This window comes from Rhinoderma darwinii, assembly GCF_050947455.1.
Source record: "Rhinoderma darwinii isolate aRhiDar2 chromosome 5 unlocalized genomic scaffold, aRhiDar2.hap1 SUPER_5_unloc_9, whole genome shotgun sequence".
NCBI lineage: Eukaryota > Metazoa > Chordata > Amphibia > Anura > Rhinodermatidae > Rhinoderma > Rhinoderma darwinii.
The window spans coordinates 355,558-380,469 of record NW_027461822.1 but is presented as its reverse complement, the minus strand read 5'-3'; the positions used below and the strand labels follow the sequence as shown (position 1 = coordinate 380,469).

The following is a 24,912-nucleotide window of genomic DNA, read 5'->3' as shown; positions in this document are numbered from 1 at the left end:
AATAACAAACTGTGCAAGGATGGAGGTTGTAGGAGCAAAGAGAAGTTGTCTGTAAAGTTGGTGGATGCCTATTTTCCATTTTGCAGTCCCTTGTCTCCCTCTTGTGGCCTCCTGGAGGCAAATAAATGTGCAAAAAAAAGACAGCCTGGCGGCCGGCTGTTGCAGTGTTGCCCTCTCAGGCAACACTGAGTGACTGACTGAGCCTCACAGTCTTATATAAAGTTCAGACGGAACTTTGCACGTGTCATAGTGGAGCCCTCAGGATTCCAGAGCCAGCTTTCTGACATCATAATGGGGCCTGCCTCAGAGATAAAAGCCTGGGCCCAGGCAGTGTTGTTCAGTGCTGCTCAGCAGGCAGCACAGGACTGGATTAAAGCTGATACAAGGTGTGAAGGAACAAGGGGTGGCTGTGGGCATGCACTTGCTGCCGCTGCCAGTGTTTATCTGCATGGCAGGAGGGCATTTGGGCGTTGCCAGGAAGGCGTTTTTATGTAGATTCCTCCTCTTTCAGCACTGCATTGTGGTGCAAGCAAAAGAAGCAAATCCTGTCTGGCTTCCTCTCCGGCCTTTATTCACCTCCCGCTTAGTAGCTGTAAATGTGTGTGAGCCTGCAGGGCCCCATGGAATTGCCTAGGAGTAGGCTGAATCGCTGCAAGGGGTGAACAGCAGTATGGGACAGGCTCGGGCAAGGCAAGGGCCGCTCGGGTTATCGCTTCTCGGCCTTTTGGCTAAGATCAAGTGTAGTATCTGTTCTTATCAGTTTAATATCTGATACGTCCCCTATCTGGGGACCATATATTAAATGGATTTTTAGAACAGGGAGATGGAAATAGAGCTTGCTCTGTCCACTCCACGCATTGACCTGGTATTGCAGTATTTCCAGGACCGGTGCACCCTTCCCTTATGTGTTGACTAAAATCAGATTCCAAAAGTGTTTTTTCTCTTTGCCATTGTTTCTGTCTTTCTGAAGGGATCTCCCCTTTTAATCCCATTATTTCAACACCTGTTGGACAATGCATTTGTACAGTCATGTGTGATAATGAGCTCATTTATTAAATGCAATTAATGAATACATTGCCACCTCTTGTTGTGTGTGTGTGTGTGTGTGTGTGTGTGTCTTCTGTGTTTCTGTGTTTCCGGCATTTCACATTGGAACAGCTCATTCACCTTCCTTGTCTTCTCTCCGCCCTCCCTCCCTCCCTCCCTCCTAGGTAAGTTAAAGAGCTGCACCTGAGCCAGCCACTGATTGATGCAGCACCACAGTCAAATAGTGGAGTGGAGTGGAGTAGGGGAACAGCAAACAGCCATTAAAGCAGCCAGCCGCCTACCCGCCACAATGGACCTACCTGTGTACACTAGGTGGATGTGATGGAATGTACTGTCGTCCCTACATTTCAAGAAGAAGTAAGAATTGCAGTTGCAACAAACCCTTGCTTGCCTACAAAGAGAGCAGCAATTTGGATTTGTTACTATGTTACCTGGAAGAATAACAAACTGTGCAAGGATGGAGGTTGTAGGAGCAAAGAGAAGTTGTCTGTAAAGTTGGTGGATGCCTATTTTCCATTTTGCAGTCCCTTGTCTCCCTCTTGTGGCCTCCTGGAGGCAAATAAATGTGCAAAAAAAAGACAGCCTGGCGGCCGGCTGTTGCAGTGTTGCCCTCTCAGGCAACACTGAGTGACTGACTGAGCCTCACAGTCTTATATAAAGTTCAGACGGAACTTTGCACGTGTCATAGTGGAGCCCTCAGGATTCCAGAGCCAGCTTTCTGACATCATAATGGGGCCTGCCTCAGAGATAAAAGCCTGGGCCCAGGCAGTGTTGTTCAGTGCTGCTCAGCAGGCAGCACAGGACTGGATTAAAGCTGATACAAGGTGTGAAGGAACAAGGGGTGGCTGTGGGCATGCACTTGCTGCCGCTGCCAGTGTTTATCTGCATGGCAGGAGGGCATTTGGGCGTTGCCAGGAAGGCGTTTTTATGTAGATTCCTCCTCTTTCAGCACTGCATTGTGGTGCAAGCAAAAGAAGCAAATCCTGTCTGGCTTCCTCTCCGGCCTTTATTCACCTCCCGCTTAGTAGCTGTAAATGTGTGTGAGCCTGCAGGGCCCCATGGAATTGCCTAGGAGTAGGCTGAATCGCTGCAAGGGGTGAACAGCAGTATGGGACAGGCTCGGGCAAGGCAAGGGCCGCTCGGGTTATCGCTTCTCGGCCTTTTGGCTAAGATCAAGTGTAGTATCTGTTCTTATCAGTTTAATATCTGATACGTCCCCTATCTGGGGACCATATATTAAATGGATTTTTAGAACAGGGAGATGGAAATAGAGCTTGCTCTGTCCACTCCACGCATTGACCTGGTATTGCAGTATTTCCAGGACCGGTGCACCCTTCCCTTATGTGTTGACTAAAATCAGATTCCAAAAGTGTTTTTTCTCTTTGCCATTGTTTCTGTCTTTCTGAAGGGATCTCCCCTTTTAATCCCATTATTTCAACACCTGTTGGACAATGCATTTGTACAGTCATGTGTGATAATGAGCTCATTTATTAAATGCAATTAATGAATACATTGCCACCTCTTGTTGTGTGTGTGTGTGTGTGTGTGTGTGTGTCTTCTGTGTTTCTGTGTTTCCGGCATTTCACATTGGAACAGCTCATTCACCTTCCTTGTCTTCTCTCCGCCCTCCCTCCCTCCCTCCCTCCTAGGTAAGTTAAAGAGCTGCACCTGAGCCAGCCACTGATTGATGCAGCACCACAGTCAAATAGTGGAGTGGAGTGGAGTAGGGGAACAGCAAACAGCCATTAAAGCAGCCAGCCGCCTACCCGCCACAATGGACCTACCTGTGTACACTAGGTGGATGTGATGGAATGTACTGTCGTCCCTACATTTCAAGAAGAAGTAAGAATTGCAGTTGCAACAAACCCTTGCTTGCCTACAAAGAGAGCAGCAATTTGGATTTGTTACTATGTTACCTGGAAGAATAACAAACTGTGCAAGGATGGAGGTTGTAGGAGCAAAGAGAAGTTGTCTGTAAAGTTGGTGGATGCCTATTTTCCATTTTGCAGTCCCTTGTCTCCCTCTTGTGGCCTCCTGGAGGCAAATAAATGTGCAAAAAAAAGACAGCCTGGCGGCCGGCTGTTGCAGTGTTGCCCTCTCAGGCAACACTGAGTGACTGACTGAGCCTCACAGTCTTATATAAAGTTCAGACGGAACTTTGCACGTGTCATAGTGGAGCCCTCAGGATTCCAGAGCCAGCTTTCTGACATCATAATGGGGCCTGCCTCAGAGATAAAAGCCTGGGCCCAGGCAGTGTTGTTCAGTGCTGCTCAGCAGGCAGCACAGGACTGGATTAAAGCTGATACAAGGTGTGAAGGAACAAGGGGTGGCTGTGGGCATGCACTTGCTGCCGCTGCCAGTGTTTATCTGCATGGCAGGAGGGCATTTGGGCGTTGCCAGGAAGGCGTTTTTATGTAGATTCCTCCTCTTTCAGCACTGCATTGTGGTGCAAGCAAAAGAAGCAAATCCTGTCTGGCTTCCTCTCCGGCCTTTATTCACCTCCCGCTTAGTAGCTGTAAATGTGTGTGAGCCTGCAGGGCCCCATGGAATTGCCTAGGAGTAGGCTGAATCGCTGCAAGGGGTGAACAGCAGTATGGGACAGGCTCGGGCAAGGCAAGGGCCGCTCGGGTTATCGCTTCTCGGCCTTTTGGCTAAGATCAAGTGTAGTATCTGTTCTTATCAGTTTAATATCTGATACGTCCCCTATCTGGGGACCATATATTAAATGGATTTTTAGAACAGGGAGATGGAAATAGAGCTTGCTCTGTCCACTCCACGCATTGACCTGGTATTGCAGTATTTCCAGGACCGGTGCACCCTTCCCTTATGTGTTGACTAAAATCAGATTCCAAAAGTGTTTTTTCTCTTTGCCATTGTTTCTGTCTTTCTGAAGGGATCTCCCCTTTTAATCCCATTATTTCAACACCTGTTGGACAATGCATTTGTACAGTCATGTGTGATAATGAGCTCATTTATTAAATGCAATTAATGAATACATTGCCACCTCTTGTTGTGTGTGTGTGTGTGTGTGTGTGTGTGTCTTCTGTGTTTCTGTGTTTCCGGCATTTCACATTGGAACAGCTCATTCACCTTCCTTGTCTTCTCTCCGCCCTCCCTCCCTCCCTCCCTCCTAGGTAAGTTAAAGAGCTGCACCTGAGCCAGCCACTGATTGATGCAGCACCACAGTCAAATAGTGGAGTGGAGTGGAGTAGGGGAACAGCAAACAGCCATTAAAGCAGCCAGCCGCCTACCCGCCACAATGGACCTACCTGTGTACACTAGGTGGATGTGATGGAATGTACTGTCGTCCCTACATTTCAAGAAGAAGTAAGAATTGCAGTTGCAACAAACCCTTGCTTGCCTACAAAGAGAGCAGCAATTTGGATTTGTTACTATGTTACCTGGAAGAATAACAAACTGTGCAAGGATGGAGGTTGTAGGAGCAAAGAGAAGTTGTCTGTAAAGTTGGTGGATGCCTATTTTCCATTTTGCAGTCCCTTGTCTCCCTCTTGTGGCCTCCTGGAGGCAAATAAATGTGCAAAAAAAAGACAGCCTGGCGGCCGGCTGTTGCAGTGTTGCCCTCTCAGGCAACACTGAGTGACTGACTGAGCCTCACAGTCTTATATAAAGTTCAGACGGAACTTTGCACGTGTCATAGTGGAGCCCTCAGGATTCCAGAGCCAGCTTTCTGACATCATAATGGGGCCTGCCTCAGAGATAAAAGCCTGGGCCCAGGCAGTGTTGTTCAGTGCTGCTCAGCAGGCAGCACAGGACTGGATTAAAGCTGATACAAGGTGTGAAGGAACAAGGGGTGGCTGTGGGCATGCACTTGCTGCCGCTGCCAGTGTTTATCTGCATGGCAGGAGGGCATTTGGGCGTTGCCAGGAAGGCGTTTTTATGTAGATTCCTCCTCTTTCAGCACTGCATTGTGGTGCAAGCAAAAGAAGCAAATCCTGTCTGGCTTCCTCTCCGGCCTTTATTCACCTCCCGCTTAGTAGCTGTAAATATGTGTGAGCCTGCAGGGCCCCATGGAATTGCCTAGGAGTAGGCTGAATCGCTGCAAGGGGTGAACAGCAGTATGGGACAGGCTCGGGCAAGGCAAGGGCCGCTCGGGTTATCGCTTCTCGGCCTTTTGGCTAAGATCAAGTGTAGTACCTGCTCAAGCTGAGGTTAGTAATCATCCCTGCCGGTGGTACGTGGGCCATCGTAGGGGGATGACAGAACGCCGAGGTGAGGGCAGGGAACCACAACGGTCATCGCTCTGGTGTACGCATTTGGTTTAAAGGTACCATTTGTAGGTGACCAGGCGACCGCCGGATCGAGGTCATTAGGCCGGGTAGTTTGGAAGCCCGAGTTGCTATGTGCCCCAGGGCTGGTGACCCTGGGGTGCCCTAACTCACTGGGGGTGGGATCCCACTGAGTGAAGGCACACTTGCACGCACTCTCTTTCACGCTATATGAGCACACACCTTTATTCTCCCGGCCTTCTGGCTGGGAGATGAGGAATTTTTTATACCTGGCGGATGTCCAGGCTGTATCACAGCGCACATCCACTTATTTAATTTTGTTTTTCACTGTGTGTTTGTCACGTTTGTCACAAGGATTTTGGGATGCGGTGCCCTTTTGGGACCCTCCTGAGGTCTAGGGGGAAAATGTGTGGCCTTCTGGTTCCTTTTTCCCCTGCAACCCGGCCTCCCTTCTTCGGAGGGGAGGTGCAACTAGGATGCAGGCTCCTAGGTGGACACTGGGGTGGCAGCCCAGGTAGAAGCCTAGGAGTGTGTTTGGGTCTCCCTAAGCTTCGGCGAGGGGGGACCATCGATCCTTGATCCTCTAGGCCTATGGTTTGGAGGGTCAGGGAATGGTTATGCGGGGCCTCTCTCTTTTAAGAGAAGGGCTGCGATAGACCGCATCCTTGTGCACTTTTTGTGTGGCACCTCTGCACTTTTTATGCACTTGGGTGATAGAAAGCACGACTCGGGCTTTAAAAAAGAGTTTAAAAAAAAAAAAAAAAAAAAAATCTGTTCTTATCAGTCCTTGTAAGGATAGATAGCTCGGAGAACCACTGGGGGCTATAAACACTAGCTTAGCGATCCAAGAGCGTTCCAGACGAAGCCGGCGACGAACTGCGGAGAAGAACCAGCGAAGACGACGATCCAGAAGGGAGAAGCCGCCATCGAGGAAGAAGCTCCGGGAGATCGCTGCCGGGAAGAAGAAGGAGAACTTCGGAGAAGAGCCGCTGCTGAAGGGGATCTTCGAAGAAGCTCGGCCGCAGAAGAAGAAGCTCGACGAGGAACCGCTGCGGAAGAAATTTCGTGGAAGAACCTCGGCCAGCAAGGAGAAGATTTGCATAGCTCCGCCCCCTTCGGGAAAGAGCTATCGAAGATCCTCCCCAAGCGACAGGAACAGCTGGAAGAAGCCATGGCCTCAACCAGCAACCCTGCCACCCAGAAGGAGAAGGCTGATGGACCAGGTGAGCCGGCCCAGGCCAGGACATCTCCTCCTGAAGCCTCCTCAAGCGGACAGGCCACCAGGAAGCCGAACCAGGCTGCTCCAACCCTGGAGCCCTGGATGAAGCAGACGGTGGCCCTGAAGCTGAAGGAGGTGGACGGGAGAGTGCCGGACATGACGGAAGAAGTGTTCTGCCAGAAGATGCTCCTGGACCAGGGCTTCGCTAAGCCGGAGACCATCAGCATCCAGGCCTTCATGACCGGGATGTTCTTCGTGACCTTCGCTTCGATCAACATCTGCAGAAGGTACTGGGAGATGGTGAAAGCGGCGAGGCCTGAATCCCCTTTCTCTCGCTTTGTGGGCAACTGCCCTGTCCAAAGAGAGGAAAGGCGGGTGACGGTCTCAATGCGGAACCCACACACCCCCGGCAAAGACATCACCACGCTCCTGAAGCGGTTCTGCACAGTGGTGAGGGAACCCACCCACATCCTGAACGGACTCGGCTTCTGGACTGGCAAGTGGTCGGTAATCGTCCGACTGAACAAGGATTCCAGCGCGGAAGACGGCCTCCAACACCTGCCCCAGTCATTCTCGCTGGGCAACTCCTACGGCCTCATCTACTACCCGGACATGCCGCAGATCTGCAGGAGATGCAGCAAGAAGGGTCATTCGGTGAAGGACTGCAAGGAGGACGCCTGCAAGAACTGCCGGGTAACAGGACACGAGACCAAAGACTGCCCGAAACGGACAATGTGCAACCTCTGCGGACAAGCAGCCCACTCCTACAAGGACTGCCCGAAGAGGGATCGATCCTGGGCAACTGTAGCGGCGAAAGCTCCGGCCAGAGGGAACCCCGCCCCAGCCAGAGCTCCAGCGGCGCAGAAGACCGGGAATAAGAAGGATGGTAAGAAGACGACAGTCCCTCCCCCCCGTCTCCCGGCCCTCCCTTGCCCTACCCTTCCCACCCTCCCTCGCCCGGCCCTCCCCACCCCCCCGTCCCCAACCCCTGTCACCCCCACTGAGGCTCTCACCTTCTCCTACCCACCCATCTCAGTGGTCCTGTCACCTGCACCTCTCCCAACCCAGCCTCCCTTCTCCCCAGCTCCAGCAGCACTAACATCTTCCCCTCCAGCTGCTGGAGTCCTCTCCCTGGAGGATTTTCCCCCTCTTGTCTCCTCAGGTGCCATCCAGAGGAAGAGAAAGGTGAGGGACAGCCCAGCTGCTGAGTCCTCAAAGCGACAAGTCGTGGAAATCTGCGAAGATTCCCTTGCGCAGCAGGAGGAAATGGAGCAGATGGTGGAGGAACTCGTGTCTGAACCTGAGGTCATCGACTTCACAACAGACATCCAGGTGGCTACAATCCTGGAACAATTTTTGTCAGAGGGCCTGCTGGATCTTTCGGACCCGCCAGGAGAGGAGGATCCGCCCGACCGGACTGGTAACTAAGGTGTATCGTTTGCACTAACCTTCTTTATTCTCCCCCATGGCTGCTAAACTTAACATCTTTAGCCTCAATGTGAGGAGTGTTAGAGATAGGACTAGATGTCAGATGGTGCTAACTTTTCTTTCCAAGCAGTCGAGTGATGTATTTATGCTGCAGGAATGTACTCTCCCCTCTTCCAGGTCATACCATCATCTGGCCAGGCAGTGGACCCATGGCCCGTCCTACTGGTCTGGTGGGGGCGACTGTAAGTCTGCAGGGGTTGCCATCCTGATTAGGGGAAGCGTATTTACTGTTGACTCTGTCCAGGAGCTCGCCTGCGGCCGCTTGTTGGTCGTAGACGGTTCCTGGGCAGGAGAGCCGATTAGGCTCATCAACGTGTACGCTCCCCCTATGAAGGCTGAGCGCCTGGAACTATTCCAGACCCTGCGGACCCAGCTCGCCACCACTAGGGCAGTGGTGATGGCCGGGGACTTCAACTGCCCCATCGAAGAGGATGGACGAAGTTCCGGCACTTCAATCAAACTGGATGTCAGTTCCAAACTGCTTATCGAGATGGTAACCGAAGCATCCTTGCAGGACGTTGTGGGCTCCATGGGGATTGGCTCTGTGAACTATTCATGGAGCCGACCCGATGGCTCACTTCGTTCTCGGATTGACTTTGTGTTCACCTCCCGGGCAGTCAAGCAGCATGGGCACTCCATGGTCCCCTGCTTCTTCTCTGACCACAGGGCCATTCTCTTCCAGGGTGCCATCGGCCACGGTTTTCCTCCCGGCCCTGGCTCCTGGAAGCTGAATTGTGCCCTGCTGGAAAGAGAGGAGGTACTGGCGGAACTTAGAGACGCCTATATTGTTTGGAGGAATGATAAAGTTTTCTTTGACAAAACCTGTGACTGGTGGGAATATGTTAAAGTTGAATTTCGTTGTTTCTTTCAGGCAAAAAGTCGTCAACAGGCGTGTGAGAGGAAGAGAGACTTCAGAGAGATGCAGCGTCAGCTGCGATCCCTGCAAGACCTCCTTCAATGCGGCTGGGACGTCAGGAAGGAGCTGGAGGAAGCCAAAAAGGGCCTGAAAAGGCACTTTGAGGAGGAATCCAAGCGAATTGTCTTTCGTTCCAAGGTGGAGAACCTGGAGAAGGGTGAGAAATGTAACTCGTTCTTTTTCAGGAAACTCCATGCCGGCCACACGCCCCTGAAGGAACTTCGAGATGAGACCGGAAACATGCATTCTGGGAAGAAGGAGGTGATGGGAGTCGTCACAGACTACTACCGAAGCCTCTACTCCCGGAAAACCACTGACCCCGAAGCCGCCGATAAATTCCTGTCAGGTATCACTAATCATCTTGATCCTGCAGGTACGGAGGCTATGGATGTACCCCTGACGGTGGAGGAACTGCTCTCTGCCGCTAAATCCTTCAGACCCGGCAGGACCCCGGGCAGTGATGGTCTCCCAGCAGAGCTCTATGTAGCGCTGGGGGACTTGATCAGTCCGGACCTGCTGGAGCTCTATGAGGAGATGGTGGTGGAGGGTAGAATGCCACCGTCCTTGAGAGAAGGCATGATCACGATCTTGTATAAGCGGAAGGGGGAGAGATGTGACCTGAAAAACTGGCGTCCCATCTCTCTCCTGAACGTGGACTACAAGATCCTCGCCAAAGTATTGGCCAACAGACTGAAGGTTGTCATCGGACAGATCATCGGATCGGACCAAACCTGCGGCATTCCTGGCCGTAGGGTGGCCGACAGTCTTGCCCTGGTGAGGGACACGGTGCATTACATGCAAAGCCGCCGTACACACGCGGCCCTGGTCAGTCTGGATCAGGAGAAGGCTTTTGACCGGGTCTCTCACGAATTCATGGGTAAGGCTCTGCGTAGGCTGCGGCTTGGCAGGTTGTTCTGTTTGTATGTTAACCTGATGTATTGCGACATTTACAGCTCGGTGCTGGTGAACGGCTGGAAGACTGACCCCTTTCCTGTATCGTCGGGGGTTAGACAAGGCTGTCCTCTTTCACCTCTCCTTTTTGTTTGTGTTATAGAGCTCTTCGCAGAGGCTATCCGGCAGAATGGAGAGATCAGAGGGATCACCGCACCAGGTCCAGGACACTTCGAGGTCAAATGCTCGCTGTACATGGACGACGTGACCGTCTTCTGCGCTGACCAGAGTTCGGTGACTGCACTCGTCCAGACCTGTGAGGAGTTCGGACGCGCTTCAGGGGCAAAAGTCAACTGCGGGAAGTCGGAAGCCATGCTCTTCGGAAAGTGGTACCTGCCTTCTCCTGCCTCCTTCCCGTTTACTATCAAGCCGGACTTCATCAAAATTCTGGGAGTCTGGTTCGGTAAGGAAGGTGCAGCCCTAAAGTCGTGGGAAGAACGCTTGGCCAAAGTCAACCAAAGGATCGGACTGTGGAGCCTCAGACAACTCACTATTGAGGGCAAAGCAATGGTCCTGCGTAACGAAGTCTTGCCTGTGCTACAATACACTGCACAGGCATGGCCCCCTCTTGCCACCGTCTCGAGGGCCATTACCAGGACTGTGTTTCGCTTCATCTGGGGCTCGAAAATGGACAGAGTAAAGCGGACTGTTATGTACAAGGAGCCCCGCAAAGGTGGGAAGGGTATACCCGACATTCCCACTCTGCTGCGGATCGCTTTTGTATGTGACTGTGTTCGTAGGACTCTGAGGACAGCAAACGGCTCTGCGGGCAAGGCCATGTCCCGCTACTTCCTCCTTCCCCTCTGGCGAGGTTTTGGCTGGGACAAGTGGGACAGCTCCTTCCCTTACAACTGGCACGCTCCCTGGTTCTACGGAGATGTCGTCCGGTTCGTGAGGGAGCATCAACTGGAGGGTCTTAAGCCCGACTTGTGGAAACCTAAGACGATCCACAAGCACATCAGAGCAAAGGACTCACTGGAGTCTGTTCCAGGGCTTCATGCCGACACGTTGGAGACTGTTTGGACTAACGTGTCATCTGGCAGGTTGACCAACGGGCACAAGGACATTTCATGGATGGCCATCCAGGGAGGACTGCCTCTTAGGTCATTCATGCATGCCCGCAACCTGTGCAAGACCCGGTACTGCCCCAGGTGCCCCTTCACGGAGGAAACATCTTTGCACATTTTCTGGCAGTGCCCCTTTGCACAGGGTCTGTTGAAAGCCTTGGAACATGAACTCAAGGACTCAGTACCCAGGAACAGACTGTCGTACCGCTCGGTACTTTATGGACTATTCCCTGGGAATACCACGGATGGAGCAATCCAGGAAGCCTGGCGCCTTATGAACTGCTTTAAGGACGCTATATGGTTTGCCAGGAACCGTCTGATTTTGCGGAGAGAGAGTGTGTCCGTCCAGGACTGCCGCAGGCTGATCCACAGCCTGCTCAGAGACTATTCCACCTGGGACAGCCCGGACGTCGATGAGGAAGAGGACTGATACTCCCCTTCCCCCCACTCTCCCTTCTTGTGTGTTGTCTTTCAATAAAGCTTCGGGCCTGTGATTTCCCCCTTCCCTATCCCCTCCTACCCACTCCCCTATCCCATCACTTGTCTGTAATGCTTTGTTGTTTGGCTTTAGTGAATGCAAGAATGTTAGTGTAGCATGTGGTGTAATGTATAGCATAGGCTAGCCTGTACTGTGTATTATACTGTCATGTTATGTTTGACGACTGTTATTATTTATTATTTGCTGCTTCATGGCTTGCGCTGCGTCGCAGTAATGTTTGTATGATGACGATTGATTGTCAATAAAGCATTTTTCAATCAATCTGTTCTTATCAGTTTAATATCTGATACGTCCCCTATCTGGGGACCATATATTAAATGGATTTTTAGAACAGGGAGATGGAAATAGAGCTTGCTCTGTCCACTCCACGCATTGACCTGGTATTGCAGTATTTCCAGGACCGGTGCACCCTTCCCTTATGTGTTGACTAAAATCAGATTCCAAAAGTGTTTTTTCTCTTTGCCATTGTTTCTGTCTTTCTGAAGGGATCTCCCCTTTTAATCCCATTATTTCAACACCTGTTGGACAATGCATTTGTACAGTCATGTGTGATAATGAGCTCATTTATTAAATGCAATTAATGAATACATTGCCACCTCTTGTTGTGTGTGTGTGTGTGTGTGTGTGTGTGTCTTCTGTGTTTCTGTGTTTCCGGCATTTCACATTGGAACAGCTCATTCACCTTCCTTGTCTTCTCTCCGCCCTCCCTCCCTCCCTCCCTCCTAGGTAAGTTAAAGAGCTGCACCTGAGCCAGCCACTGATTGATGCAGCACCACAGTCAAATAGTGGAGTGGAGTGGAGTAGGGGAACAGCAAACAGCCATTAAAGCAGCCAGCCGCCTACCCGCCACAATGGACCTACCTGTGTACACTAGGTGGATGTGATGGAATGTACTGTCGTCCCTACATTTCAAGAAGAAGTAAGAATTGCAGTTGCAACAAACCCTTGCTTGCCTACAAAGAGAGCAGCAATTTGGATTTGTTACTATGTTACCTGGAAGAATAACAAACTGTGCAAGGATGGAGGTTGTAGGAGCAAAGAGAAGTTGTCTGTAAAGTTGGTGGATGCCTATTTTCCATTTTGCAGTCCCTTGTCTCCCTCTTGTGGCCTCCTGGAGGCAAATAAATGTGCAAAAAAAAGACAGCCTGGCGGCCGGCTGTTGCAGTGTTGCCCTCTCAGGCAACACTGAGTGACTGACTGAGCCTCACAGTCTTATATAAAGTTCAGACGGAACTTTGCACGTGTCATAGTGGAGCCCTCAGGATTCCAGAGCCAGCTTTCTGACATCATAATGGGGCCTGCCTCAGAGATAAAAGCCTGGGCCCAGGCAGTGTTGTTCAGTGCTGCTCAGCAGGCAGCACAGGACTGGATTAAAGCTGATACAAGGTGTGAAGGAACAAGGGGTGGCTGTGGGCATGCACTTGCTGCCGCTGCCAGTGTTTATCTGCATGGCAGGAGGGCATTTGGGCGTTGCCAGGAAGGCGTTTTTATGTAGATTCCTCCTCTTTCAGCACTGCATTGTGGTGCAAGCAAAAGAAGCAAATCCTGTCTGGCTTCCTCTCCGGCCTTTATTCACCTCCCGCTTAGTAGCTGTAAATGTGTGTGAGCCTGCAGGGCCCCATGGAATTGCCTAGGAGTAGGCTGAATCGCTGCAAGGGGTGAACAGCAGTATGGGACAGGCTCGGGCAAGGCAAGGGCCGCTCGGGTTATCGCTTCTCGGCCTTTTGGCTAAGATCAAGTGTAGTATCTGTTCTTATCAGTTTAATATCTGATACGTCCCCTATCTGGGGACCATATATTAAATGGATTTTTAGAACAGGGAGATGGAAATAGAGCTTGCTCTGTCCACTCCACGCATTGACCTGGTATTGCAGTATTTCCAGGACCGGTGCACCCTTCCCTTATGTGTTGACTAAAATCAGATTCCAAAAGTGTTTTTTCTCTTTGCCATTGTTTCTGTCTTTCTGAAGGGATCTCCCCTTTTAATCCCATTATTTCAACACCTGTTGGACAATGCATTTGTACAGTCATGTGTGATAATGAGCTCATTTATTAAATGCAATTAATGAATACATTGCCACCTCTTGTTGTGTGTGTGTGTGTGTGTGTGTGTGTGTCTTCTGTGTTTCTGTGTTTCCGGCATTTCACATTGGAACAGCTCATTCACCTTCCTTGTCTTCTCTCCGCCCTCCCTCCCTCCCTCCCTCCTAGGTAAGTTAAAGAGCTGCACCTGAGCCAGCCACTGATTGATGCAGCACCACAGTCAAATAGTGGAGTGGAGTGGAGTAGGGGAACAGCAAACAGCCATTAAAGCAGCCAGCCGCCTACCCGCCACAATGGACCTACCTGTGTACACTAGGTGGATGTGATGGAATGTACTGTCGTCCCTACATTTCAAGAAGAAGTAAGAATTGCAGTTGCAACAAACCCTTGCTTGCCTACAAAGAGAGCAGCAATTTGGATTTGTTACTATGTTACCTGGAAGAATAACAAACTGTGCAAGGATGGAGGTTGTAGGAGCAAAGAGAAGTTGTCTGTAAAGTTGGTGGATGCCTATTTTCCATTTTGCAGTCCCTTGTCTCCCTCTTGTGGCCTCCTGGAGGCAAATAAATGTGCAAAAAAAAGACAGCCTGGCGGCCGGCTGTTGCAGTGTTGCCCTCTCAGGCAACACTGAGTGACTGACTGAGCCTCACAGTCTTATATAAAGTTCAGACGGAACTTTGCACGTGTCATAGTGGAGCCCTCAGGATTCCAGAGCCAGCTTTCTGACATCATAATGGGGCCTGCCTCAGAGATAAAAGCCTGGGCCCAGGCAGTGTTGTTCAGTGCTGCTCAGCAGGCAGCACAGGACTGGATTAAAGCTGATACAAGGTGTGAAGGAACAAGGGGTGGCTGTGGGCATGCACTTGCTGCCGCTGCCAGTGTTTATCTGCATGGCAGGAGGGCATTTGGGCGTTGCCAGGAAGGCGTTTTTATGTAGATTCCTCCTCTTTCAGCACTGCATTGTGGTGCAAGCAAAAGAAGCAAATCCTGTCTGGCTTCCTCTCCGGCCTTTATTCACCTCCCGCTTAGTAGCTGTAAATGTGTGTGAGCCTGCAGGGCCCCATGGAATTGCCTAGGAGTAGGCTGAATCGCTGCAAGGGGTGAACAGCAGTATGGGACAGGCTCGGGCAAGGCAAGGGCCGCTCGGGTTATCGCTTCTCGGCCTTTTGGCTAAGATCAAGTGTAGTATCTGTTCTTATCAGTTTAATATCTGATACGTCCCCTATCTGGGGACCATATATTAAATGGATTTTTAGAACAGGGAGATGGAAATAGAGCTTGCTCTGTCCACTCCACGCATTGACCTGGTATTGCAGTATTTCCAGGACCGGTGCACCCTTCCCTTATGTGTTGACTAAAATCAGATTCCAAAAGTGTTTTTTCTCTTTGCCATTGTTTCTGTCTTTCTGAAGGGATCTCCCCTTTTAATCCCATTATTTCAACACCTGTTGGACAATGCATTTGTACAGTCATGTGTGATAATGAGCTCATTTATTAAATGCAATTAATGAATACATTGCCACCTCTTGTTGTGTGTGTGTGTGTGTGTGTGTGTGTGTCTTCTGTGTTTCTGTGTTTCCGGCATTTCACATTGGAACAGCTCATTCACCTTCCTTGTCTTCTCTCCGCCCTCCCTCCCTCCCTCCCTCCTAGGTAAGTTAAAGAGCTGCACCTGAGCCAGCCACTGATTGATGCAGCACCACAGTCAAATAGTGGAGTGGAGTGGAGTAGGGGAACAGCAAACAGCCATTAAAGCAGCCAGCCGCCTACCCGCCACAATGGACCTACCTGTGTACACTAGGTGGATGTGATGGAATGTACTGTCGTCCCTACATTTCAAGAAGAAGTAAGAATTGCAGTTGCAACAAACCCTTGCTTGCCTACAAAGAGAGCAGCAATTTGGATTTGTTACTATGTTACCTGGAAGAATAACAAACTGTGCAAGGATGGAGGTTGTAGGAGCAAAGAGAAGTTGTCTGTAAAGTTGGTGGATGCCTATTTTCCATTTTGCAGTCCCTTGTCTCCCTCTTGTGGCCTCCTGGAGGCAAATAAATGTGCAAAAAAAAGACAGCCTGGCGGCCGGCTGTTGCAGTGTTGCCCTCTCAGGCAACACTGAGTGACTGACTGAGCCTCACAGTCTTATATAAAGTTCAGACGGAACTTTGCACGTGTCATAGTGGAGCCCTCAGGATTCCAGAGCCAGCTTTCTGACATCATAATGGGGCCTGCCTCAGAGATAAAAGCCTGGGCCCAGGCAGTGTTGTTCAGTGCTGCTCAGCAGGCAGCACAGGACTGGATTAAAGCTGATACAAGGTGTGAAGGAACAAGGGGTGGCTGTGGGCATGCACTTGCTGCCGCTGCCAGTGTTTATCTGCATGGCAGGAGGGCATTTGGGCGTTGCCAGGAAGGCGTTTTTATGTAGATTCCTCCTCTTTCAGCACTGCATTGTGGTGCAAGCAAAAGAAGCAAATCCTGTCTGGCTTCCTCTCCGGCCTTTATTCACCTCCCGCTTAGTAGCTGTAAATGTGTGTGAGCCTGCAGGGCCCCATGGAATTGCCTAGGAGTAGGCTGAATCGCTGCAAGGGGTGAACAGCAGTATGGGACAGGCTCGGGCAAGGCAAGGGCCGCTCGGGTTATCGCTTCTCGGCCTTTTGGCTCAGATCAGGTTCATTGCCTGGTCTGGGCCGGGGGGTTCGGCCTTTTCGTGGAGTCCTATCCGACGTTTTTGGGAGCGATCACCGTGCCGTTGGGCATTCCTTTTCAAGATGGCAGCTGTGCGTAACACTATCCGTTTTGTGGTGAATGAGCAGAGGAGAGAAGAAGTTGATACTGGACATATCATTGAGAACATCCTTCTGGACCTGGCTGGAGTTAAGTTGGTAGAGGTATTCTGTATCCAAGCTTTCAGCAATATTGCTACATATGATGTATCCTTTTTTGAGGCCGCCTACTGTCTAAATGTTTTTCAGTTGCTCAAGGAGAAACACATGCATGAGGCTTTAAAATCTATTGAAGTGCAACCTCTTTTTTCAGCAGTGGAGAAATGTATTACCATCCACATGTATAACCCATTTCTGGATAGAAGGCTGGTCAGGGCCTTCTTAGCTCACTACTGTACCCATGTTAGAGGAGGTGTGGAGCAGAAGAACCTATGGGGAGTTTTCAATGGTGATATTAAGTACTGGGTCAGGCTGAAACCTGACTCCAGCTGTATTGGAGGAGTGATGAATCCTCCTGCAAATTTTTCAATTGGTGGTAATAAGGGATATCTTTATTACCAAGATATGCCATGTTTTTGCAGATCATGTTTTTCCTACGGGCATACCAAAGATGCATGTAAAGGCAAAGTATGCAGGAATTGCAAAGAAACAGGACATGAGGCTAGTGCATGTATTTCCCCATCCAGGTGTGACATTTGTGGTTTGCCGGGTCATACTTGTAGGAAATGTCCAAAGGTGTTTCCCTTTTTAGGGCAAGAGAGAAGAACATGGGGCAGACAGGTGAGAACAACAAGTTCCCTTGCTGCCACTTCTGATGCAATTTCAGAGCCAGCTGGCAGTGTTTCTGTGCCTGCTTCTCAGGACCCTGGGAAAGCTGGATTAGGAGAGGTTCTAACCTCACATACTAACAGCATGGAGTTGGGTGTGGTCCCTCCTGCAGAGCAAAGTGTTGATGAAACACCTGGGGTTATGCCTATGGAAGGTGAAGACACAGCGCCACCTATTGGGTGTGCTTCCCCTGATGATGGTGCAAGTATGCAAATTTTGTCTTTTTCTAGCCCAGAGTCAAAAATGGAAGACTCAGCTAAAGTGGAGTGGTCAATATCGGAGGAGGACGAGAAGGAGGCCAGGATGCCTAGTGCCACTAGTGCTGAAATTTTTCATAAAGTGGTCTCAAAAAGGGGGAAGTCTGGAAAGGCGGTGAAGAGACTGAAGATAGGCTTATTGGAAGATTCTGCTCATGCAAATCCCTTCTCATTGCTGGACAGTGACTCTAGTTCTAGCCCTAAGTCATCTGAGGTGGCCTCAGAAGTACCCAGCTCTCCTGGGGAAGGTTTCCTCAGTGAAGTCAATGTGGCAAATCTGGAAAGAGCTATGTATTTCCCTGGGACGTGATATGTTCTGGTTATCTCATGGCTTTCCTTTGCACTAACCATACTATGCCCGCATGTCTTTGAGATTAAAGATTGTCTCTCAAAATGTACGGGTGTTCTCCTCTGCTCACAAGCGTGCTGCAGTCCTGGACTTTTTGGCCTCTAAGGGCAGTGACATTGTTTGTGTACAAGAATGTGGTTTGTCAAAAAATCCTAGTAAAGAAGAATGGAAGTTTGGGGAAGCAATTTGGTCCTTTTCTTCCACAAATAGGAACGATGGAATTGGTATTCTCTTTAAAAATAATGAGTTTGTCATCAAACAGACTCAAATCATTCAGGAAGGAAGATGTGTCTGCGTGTTACTATCCTACAAGGGGTGGCAGTTTAGGCTTATCAATATCTATGGCCATGCTGTGAAATCTGATAGGTTGGCACTTTTTGATACTTTAAAATTTTTTCTACACGGTAAAGTTCCTGTAATTATTGTTGGTGACATTAACTGTATCCTGGAGAAGCAGGCCCGAGCTGGATCCACAGAGTCTAATGTGGACGCTACCGGAGTTTTGTGGAATAAAATTTTGCAGGACTTTGCTTTGCAGGACGCTGTCACCAGGAAACCAGGTCCATTTACCTATCATGCCGATGACGGAAGAACGGATTCTCGTCTGGACTTTTTCTTTTTTTCTACCTCTGCAATGAAATGTGTAGATTATGCGCAGGAGAGAGTGTGGTTTTCAGATCACGAGTGTTTGTTGGGGGTTTTTGTTATAAATAATTTCTTTTATGGTAGAGGGGTATGGAAGATGAATGTTAGTTTTCTGAGTGATAAAAGGGAAAAAACTAGGTTTGGGAAAAAATATGGGTTTTGGGTTAGGAAGAAAAGTTCTTTCTCTAATGTGTGTGAATGGTGGGTATGGGTGAAAAAAAAGATTGGTGGGTTTTTTAGACAGATAGGGTATAGAAGAGCGAGAAGGAAAAGATTAGAATATTCACGCTTTAATATGCGGATGACGTTCCTTCAACAATGTAAAAATTTGGGTATGGATGTAAGACACGATTTGGAAAAAACAAAAAAAGATATTAAGGAGTGGTTCCGAGAGAAAGGGAAAGAAATTATATTTAGGTCTAAGGTGGAGGTTAGAGATAATCACGAGAAGTGCACTAGATTTTTCTTTAAAAAAATGTGTGGTGGAAAAAGTGGAATGAATGTATTATTGGATAAGGATGATAAGGAGGTGTTCGGTAAGGATGTGATTGATGTGGTGTCTGATTTTTATAAAAAACTGTATGATGTGAAGAAATGTGATTTGGGCGATGATGAGGAGTTTTTGGATATTGTGTGTAATTTTGTTCCTGAAAGTGAATGTGCGTTTTTGCTTGGTGAGATTATGGATGGTGAAGTAAAGGATGTGGTGGGAAGTATGGCTAAAAATAAGTCTCCAGGGATCGATGGAATACCAGCTGATTTCTATGGGAAATATTGGGATATAATTGGGAAGGATGTTATAGAAGTTATGAGAGTGTTGTTTTCTGGGATTAATATGTGTGATGTGATGAAGAAGGGTATGGTAGTTTTGTTGCATAAAAAAGGAGACAAGAGACGGTTAGAAAACTGGCGACCAATTACTTTGCTTAATACGGATTATAAAATTTTTGCCAAGCTGATTGCGAATCGTATGAGAGATGTGATTGGGTGTGTGATTGATGAGGATCAGGTATGTGCGGTACCGAAAAGGAAATTGCATGAAAACGTGGCGTTGGTGCGGGACACGCTTGAGGATTGTAAGGGTCGGAATAAGAAGGTGATTGTGTGTGCGTTAGATTTTGAGAAAGCGTTTGATCGTGTGGCGCATGTGTTTTTGTTCAAAGTGTTAGAGAGAATGGGTTTTCCGGTTCAGTTTGTGAGTTTGTTGAAGAATTTATACGCGAATGCAAAGAGCTGTGTGCAGGTGAATGGGTTTTTTTCAGAATCGTTTAATATTATGTCTGGTGTGCGACAGGGTTGTCCGTTGTCTCCCATCCTATTTATTTGTGCGATTGAACCATTGTTGCAAATGATTAGAAATGATAAGGTTGTGAAAGGTTTGGTGGTGCCCGGGTGTGATGGAAAACGTGTGAAAGCTTTGGGATATATGGATGATATTTGCGTATTGTGTGATTCAGTGTATGATATGTCCAGAGTGAAGTTGATCGTAAATATGTTTTGTATTGCGTCTGCTTTTAAAATAAATTGGGGTAAGAGCAAATTTAAAATTTTTTTCAGTAATGAGCGGGTGAGTGATTCTGATATGGAACAGGTGAATGGTGTGAAAATTTTGGGTATTGTGTTTGATGATGAGCTGAAAGGGAGAGAAAGTTGGGATGAGTTAGGTGGTAGGATTGTGAGAAAGTTGGAAATGTGGAGAATGAGGGATCTTTCTTTTTCGGGGAAGGTTTTAATTGTCAAAAGTATTATTCTTCCTATGATTTTATATGTTGCTCTGGTTTTTCCTCCTGCTGTAGCTATGTTAAAAAAAGTGAATAGAGTTTTGTTCCTTTTTTTATGGGGGAGCGGGATTGAGAAGGCAAAGAGAGAAATTCTAATGAAAAGCAGACGTAATGGAGGCTTGGATTTCCCAAATTTGGAGATTTTCATCGGAATTAATTGTGTACGTTTTTTTGTAGAGCTTTTATTTAAAGAATCCAAGGCTTCCAGAATGTCGAAATATTTAGCTGGAACGGTGATTCAGCGTCTAAGGTGGGAAAAACGTAATTTATGTAAACCAATTGCTTTTCAGTGCACAGGGTGGTATTTGTATGTTGAAAAATTTATTAAAAAGTTCCAGCTAGAGGATGTAAGAATGGAGAGATTTTTGAGTGAAAAGAATGTTGTGAGAAGTATGTGTATGAATAATGTGATGTGTTCTGTAAATGGTTTGAATTCGATGGAGTCTAGGTCTGTGTGGAAGAAGATTGTTACGTATGATGTGTCAAATAAGCAGAAAGATTTGTTATGGATGTCGGTACATGGAGTGTTGCCTGTAAGGAGTGTTCAGAAAAGAAGAGGTTTGGTTGCATCTGAAAGGTGTCCGAGAGAAGGTTGTGGGGATGATGAGGATGTGAGTCATGTGTTTTGGTCGTGTAAGCATGCAAAGGATGTTTGGAAAAAGTTGAGTGGGTTGTGCGAAGAATTGACTGGTTTGAAGAGTTTGACGTACGAAATTGTCTTGTTTGGTTTGTGTAGTTTGGGTAGTGAAAAGGATAGAGTGTTGTGGATTTTTTTGACTTGTGTGAAAGAGGTTTTGTGGAATACGAGGAATTTGAATGTGTATAAAAGAGAAGTATTTGAGATGGAGGATGTGGTTAGTATGGTATTGGCTAAATTGTATTTTTATTATAAATGGGATCTAGAAAAAGGTATGGATGCGGAAGGGATATGGCGAATGTTAAAATGGCGGTATTTAGTTTGAGGAATTTTGTTTGACTTATCTTGTATTTGATGGGAAAATAAAATAATGAACCAGAGTGATGAGATTTTTTGAAAAATAGAGAGGTGGTTTGAACAACTACAGTTCTCGGTTTTATTCAAAAAAACCTGAATGGTTTAATAAAAAAAAAATAAAAAAAAAAAAAAAAAAAAAAAAAAAAAAAAAAAAAATCTGTTCTTATCAGTTTAATATCTGATACGTCCCCTATCTGGGGACCATATATTAAATGGATTTTTAGAACAGGGAGATGGAAATAGAGCTTGCTCTGTCCACTCCACGCATTGACCTGGTATTGCAGTATTTCCAGGACCGGTGCACCCTTCCCTTATGTGTTGACTAAAATCAGATTCCAAAAGTGTTTTTTCTCTTTGCCATTGTTTCTGTCTTTCTGAAGGGATCTCCCCTTTTAATCCCATTATTTCAACACCTGTTGGACAATGCATTTGTACAGTCATGTGTGATAATGAGCTCATTTATTAAATGCAATTAATGAATACATTGCCACCTCTTGTTGTGTGTGTGTGTGTGTGTGTGTGTGTGTCTTCTGTGTTTCTGTGTTTCCGGCATTTCACATTGGAACAGCTCATTCACCTTCCTTGTCTTCTCTCCGCCCTCCCTCCCTCCCTCCCTCCTAGGTAAGTTAAAGAGCTGCACCTGAGCCAGCCACTGATTGATGCAGCACCACAGTCAAATAGTGGAGTGGAGTGGAGTAGGGGAACAGCAAACAGCCATTAAAGCAGCCAGCCGCCTACCCGCCACAATGGACCTACCTGTGTACACTAGGTGGATGTGATGGAATGTACTGTCGTCCCTACATTTCAAGAAGAAGTAAGAATTGCAGTTGCAACAAACCCTTGCTTGCCTACAAAGAGAGCAGCAATTTGGATTTGTTACTATGTTACCTGGAAGAATAACAAACTGTGCAAGGATGGAGGTTGTAGGAGCAAAGAGAAGTTGTCTGTAAAGTTGGTGGATGCCTATTTTCCATTTTGCAGTCCCTTGTCTCCCTCTTGTGGCCTCCTGGAGGCAAATAAATGTGCAAAAAAAAGACAGCCTGGCGGCCGGCTGTTGCAGTGTTGCCCTCTCAGGCAACACTGAGTGACTGACTGAGCCTCACAGTCTTATATAAAGTTCAGACGGAACTTTGCACGTGTCATAGTGGAGCCCTCAGGATTCCAGAGCCAGCTTTCTGACATCATAATGGGGCCTGCCTCAGAGATAAAAGCCTGGGCCCAGGCAGTGTTGTTCAGTGCTGCTCAGCAGGCAGCACAGGACTGGATTAAAGCTGATACAAGGTGTGAAGGAACAAGGGGTGGCTGTGGGCATGCACTTGCTGCCGCTGCCAGTGTTTATCTGCATGGCAGGAGGGCATTTGGGCGTTGCCAGGAAGGCGTTTTTATGTAGATTCCTCCTCTTTCAGCACTGCATTGTGGTGCAAGCAAAAGAAGCAAATCCTGTCTGGCTTCCTCTCCGGCCTTTATTCACCTCCCGCTTAGTAGCTGTAAATGTGTGTGAGCCTGCAGGGCCCCATGGAATTGCCTAGGAGTAGGCTGAATCGCTGCAAGGGGTGAACAGCAGTATGGGACAGGCTCGGGCAAGGCAAGGGCCGCTCGGGTTATCGCTTCTCGGCCTTTTGGCTAAGATCAAGTGTAGTATCTGTTCTTATCAGTTTAATATCTGATACGTCCCCTATCTGGGGACCATATATTAAATGGATTTTTAGAACAGGGAGATGGAAATAGAGCTTGCTCTGTCCACTCCACGCATTGACCTGGTATTGCAGTATTTCCAGGACCGGTGCACCCTTCCCTTATGTGTTGACTAAAATCAGATTCCAAAAGTGTTTTTTCTCTTTGCCATTGTTTCTGTCTTTCTGAAGGGATCTCCCCTTTTAATCCCATTATTTCAACACCTGTTGGACAATGCATTTGTACAGTCATGTGTGATAATGAGCTCATTTATTAAATGCAATTAATGAATACATTGCCACCTCTTGTTGTGTGTGTGTGTGTGTGTGTGTGTGTGTCTTCTGTGTTTCTGTGTTTCCGGCATTTCACATTGGAACAGCTCATTCACCTTCCTTGTCTTCTCTCCGCCCTCCCTCCCTCCCTCCCTCCTAGGTAAGTTAAAGAGCTGCACCTGAGCCAGCCACTGATTGATGCAGCACCACAGTCAAATAGTGGAGTGGAGTGGAGTAGGGGAACAGCAAACAGCCATTAAAGCAGCCAGCCGCCTACCCGCCACAATGGACCTACCTGTGTACACTAGGTGGATGTGATGGAATGTACTGTCGTCCCTACATTTCAAGAAGAAGTAAGAATTGCAGTTGCAACAAACCCTTGCTTGCCTACAAAGAGAGCAGCAATTTGGATTTGTTACTATGTTACCTGGAAGAATAACAAACTGTGCAAGGATGGAGGTTGTAGGAGCAAAGAGAAGTTGTCTGTAAAGTTGGTGGATGCCTATTTTCCATTTTGCAGTCCCTTGTCTCCCTCTTGTGGCCTCCTGGAGGCAAATAAATGTGCAAAAAAAAGACAGCCTGGCGGCCGGCTGTTGCAGTGTTGCCCTCTCAGGCAACACTGAGTGACTGACTGAGCCTCACAGTCTTATATAAAGTTCAGACGGAACTTTGCACGTGTCATAGTGGAGCCCTCAGGATTCCAGAGCCAGCTTTCTGACATCATAATGGGGCCTGCCTCAGAGATAAAAGCCTGGGCCCAGGCAGTGTTGTTCAGTGCTGCTCAGCAGGCAGCACAGGACTGGATTAAAGCTGATACAAGGTGTGAAGGAACAAGGGGTGGCTGTGGGCATGCACTTGCTGCCGCTGCCAGTGTTTATCTGCATGGCAGGAGGGCATTTGGGCGTTGCCAGGAAGGCGTTTTTATGTAGATTCCTCCTCTTTCAGCACTGCATTGTGGTGCAAGCAAAAGAAGCAAATCCTGTCTGGCTTCCTCTCCGGCCTTTATTCACCTCCCGCTTAGTAGCTGTAAATGTGTGTGAGCCTGCAGGGCCCCATGGAATTGCCTAGGAGTAGGCTGAATCGCTGCAAGGGGTGAACAGCAGTATGGGACAGGCTCGGGCAAGGCAAGGGCCGCTCGGGTTATCGCTTCTCGGCCTTTTGGCTAAGATCAAGTGTAGTATCTGTTCTTATCAGTTTAATATCTGATACGTCCCCTATCTGGGGACCATATATTAAATGGATTTTTAGAACAGGGAGATGGAAATAGAGCTTGCTCTGTCCACTCCACGCATTGACCTGGTATTGCAGTATTTCCAGGACCGGTGCACCCTTCCCTTATGTGTTGACTAAAATCAGATTCCAAAAGTGTTTTTTCTCTTTGCCATTGTTTCTGTCTTTCTGAAGGGATCTCCCCTTTTAATCCCATTATTTCAACACCTGTTGGACAATGCATTTGTACAGTCATGTGTGATAATGAGCTCATTTATTAAATGCAATTAATGAATACATTGCCACCTCTTGTTGTGTGTGTGTGTGTGTGTGTGTGTGTGTCTTCTGTGTTTCTGTGTTTCCGGCATTTCACATTGGAACAGCTCATTCACCTTCCTTGTCTTCTCTCCGCCCTCCCTCCCTCCCTCCCTCCTAGGTAAGTTAAAGAGCTGCACCTGAGCCAGCCACTGATTGATGCAGCACCACAGTCAAATAGTGGAGTGGAGTGGAGTAGGGGAACAGCAAACAGCCATTAAAGCAGCCAGCCGCCTACCCGCCACAATGGACCTACCTGTGTACACTAGGTGGATGTGATGGAATGTACTGTCGTCCCTACATTTCAAGAAGAAGTAAGAATTGCAGTTGCAACAAACCCTTGCTTGCCTACAAAGAGAGCAGCAATTTGGATTTGTTACTATGTTACCTG

General features: G+C 48.1%; 7 non-coding genes and 3 pseudogenes across 7 annotated transcripts; all 10 read left to right on the top strand.

The window, feature by feature from the left end:
- Nucleotides 1-708: 708 nt before the first annotated feature.
- On the top strand, nucleotides 709-899 carry LOC142697786 (U2 spliceosomal RNA). Its single transcript, XR_012865543.1, has one exon. It is a non-coding gene; the product is annotated as a U2 spliceosomal RNA (small nuclear RNA).
- A 1,294-nt stretch (nucleotides 900-2,193) lies between these two features.
- LOC142697785 (U2 spliceosomal RNA) lies at nucleotides 2,194-2,384 on the top strand. Its single transcript, XR_012865542.1, has one exon. It is a non-coding gene; the product is annotated as a U2 spliceosomal RNA (small nuclear RNA).
- Nucleotides 2,385-3,678: 1,294 nt separating this feature from the next.
- LOC142697784 (U2 spliceosomal RNA) lies at nucleotides 3,679-3,869 on the top strand. Its single transcript, XR_012865541.1, has one exon. It is a non-coding gene; the product is annotated as a U2 spliceosomal RNA (small nuclear RNA).
- A 1,294-nt stretch (nucleotides 3,870-5,163) lies between these two features.
- Nucleotides 5,164-5,233, top strand: LOC142697852 (U2 spliceosomal RNA; annotated as a pseudogene).
- A 6,444-nt stretch (nucleotides 5,234-11,677) lies between these two features.
- LOC142697803 (U2 spliceosomal RNA) lies at nucleotides 11,678-11,848 on the top strand (annotated as a pseudogene).
- Nucleotides 11,849-13,142: 1,294 nt separating this feature from the next.
- LOC142697783 (U2 spliceosomal RNA) lies at nucleotides 13,143-13,333 on the top strand. Its single transcript, XR_012865540.1, has one exon. It is a non-coding gene; the product is annotated as a U2 spliceosomal RNA (small nuclear RNA).
- Nucleotides 13,334-14,627: 1,294 nt separating this feature from the next.
- LOC142697781 (U2 spliceosomal RNA) lies at nucleotides 14,628-14,818 on the top strand. Its single transcript, XR_012865539.1, has one exon. It is a non-coding gene; the product is annotated as a U2 spliceosomal RNA (small nuclear RNA).
- A 6,371-nt stretch (nucleotides 14,819-21,189) lies between these two features.
- LOC142697830 (U2 spliceosomal RNA) lies at nucleotides 21,190-21,360 on the top strand (annotated as a pseudogene).
- A 1,294-nt stretch (nucleotides 21,361-22,654) lies between these two features.
- LOC142697780 (U2 spliceosomal RNA) lies at nucleotides 22,655-22,845 on the top strand. Its single transcript, XR_012865538.1, has one exon. It is a non-coding gene; the product is annotated as a U2 spliceosomal RNA (small nuclear RNA).
- A 1,294-nt stretch (nucleotides 22,846-24,139) lies between these two features.
- LOC142697779 (U2 spliceosomal RNA) lies at nucleotides 24,140-24,330 on the top strand. Its single transcript, XR_012865537.1, has one exon. It is a non-coding gene; the product is annotated as a U2 spliceosomal RNA (small nuclear RNA).
- The last annotated feature ends 582 nt before the right edge of the window (nucleotides 24,331-24,912 follow it).